We start from the raw sequence: 1,930 nt of genomic DNA on the forward strand, positions 1-1,930 counted from the left end.
GGCAATGAATGAGATAAGTTAGGTGACATCCCAGCAGCCTGGGTGTGGTCTTGTCCTTTTTCAACTGTCATGACATATCAGACAAACAAGATGCCACGTTGTGTGGTGGTTGTTTTTCTTATTTGTTTGTTTTAATCTCAAAACAAACAACAGCACTCCTCTTTGAGCATCAGACTATCTCTGTGTCTCCCTGTGCCTCTCTGGCTCCAAAAGGGAGAGGACAATGTGTGCCTCTGTTCCTTCCTAAGAACTTACCCGCTGGAAAAACAATTGTTCAAGAGTAAAGGGCAAAAGACGGCTTAAAAAAAAAAAAATCAAGTCACAACTGTAGTTAGCTTCCTAAATGACAAATCAGAGATGCTGAGAAAGAGTCCTCAAAAATAGGAATTAAAAGCAAGTCCACGAAACAGCTAAAAATCTATTGACCTGCCATAACCAGATTTGCTTTTATGAGATCATCTTATGGTGTCAGCGCTTCATCTAACAGGGGCAAGAGCACCGCAGAACTGGGCTTGATGGAAAAGAGCATCTCCTGGTTTGGGCCCTTCAAACTGCCAGCCGCCCTGTGGCTTGGTTATTCACTGCCAGGTACTCCAAAGGTCAGGTGCGTGAGGTCTCTGGCAATTTCTGAACCCCTCTCCCCAAACACTCACATGCTTAGCAAACTTTCTGAATCTATACATCCATTTTTCTCCGGCCTAATAATGCCTCTTGCTTCAGAGAAAAGAAATTGAGAAAACTTCTTAGTGGCCTCAGAAAAGACTTCCCAGACTCACACCAGCTCTGGACAAACACCGATTTGAAGACTTAAGGCACCTGTGGCTCTCTGAAGACATAGGACTGAGCAATAGATTAAAGGGCATCTGGGTACTGGACTCAGTGACACCCTGCCCACTGTCTATCTGGGTCTCTTTGGAAGCACGAGGAAACATAGTCACACCTGAATAACACCAGACTTCCCACTCCTGGGTATGGGGCTCTGCAGGCCTTCAGGATCAGCGCAGAGGCACAGAGGTTTATCAAAACATACACAAACAAATAAATACCAGACTGGAAACACTGATTCTTGGACAGGCAGGAACTCCTCAGCAGAGCAGCTGAACCCCCTGAAGCCATTTGTCAGGAGATGATTTGTCTCCCCTCTGGCTGCCCCACCCCACAGCAGCTGCGCCATCTCCAGAGTTCTGAGACGATTCACTAGGATGGGAGAGGATGCCAGAACAGTGGGCAGAAGCCAATAAGACTGACAAACAAAGGATTGTGGAAGGGCCAACAGGCAGGTGAACACACATGCTTGGGCCCCCATGGTAGAAGAGAGAGAAAAATGTCAACAGGCCTGGGGTGGCCTGAATTTTGTTTCTATCAGTGATAGAATCAGGAATGAAATAAGCTTCTTTTTGAATTTCCCACCTCAGGATTTCACTGGGCCCCACGATGGACCCCTTCCACTTACTGATTGGTGAGCTGCTCAGCCCCAACGAATAGGTTGATTCTCGAGAGGCCCGTGCGAGTGCCAAGGAAGGCAACCTCCACACCCTTGTCAGAATTCCTGAAACAGAGCAGCAGACATCAGGGGGTTCTTTCAGACAGTAAGCAGATAATGGCTTTTGCACTTTAAGGCTCATGAAAATGTTTTACGAAATAGCAGTTTTGAAACCTGAAATTTTGAAAGAAATTATAGACACATACAAACACACACAATCCCCAAGCACAAAATGCAAACTCTTATCACTTAAAAAAATTCGTGCCAGAAAAACTAAGAATTCAGTGACAACAAAAGCATCATGAGAAAATGCACCCCCAATGCTAATTTAAACAAACCTTTATCTCAAGTGACTGGGTACTTCAGGGAGAGCGGGCTGAGAACAGGAACAACTTTAAGAAAAGGAAGAAAATCCCGTGGCATCCCACAACCTGGAAATGTCTTAGA

The 1,930-nt window shown here is 45.4% G+C and overlaps 1 protein-coding gene across 1 annotated transcript in view; it reads right to left on the reverse strand.

Annotated features, from left to right (window-relative positions):
• LOC105299866 (voltage-dependent calcium channel subunit alpha-2/delta-3) overlaps positions 1-1,930 on the reverse strand; it is a gene marked incomplete at its 5' end in the record, with an annotated part of 177,260 nt that overhangs the window by 161,472 nt on the left and 13,858 nt on the right. The window lies entirely within an intron of this gene.

This window comes from Pteropus vampyrus, unplaced genomic scaffold, assembly GCF_000151845.1.
Source record: "Pteropus vampyrus isolate Shadow unplaced genomic scaffold, Pvam_2.0 Scaffold195, whole genome shotgun sequence".
NCBI lineage: Eukaryota > Metazoa > Chordata > Mammalia > Chiroptera > Pteropodidae > Pteropus > Pteropus vampyrus.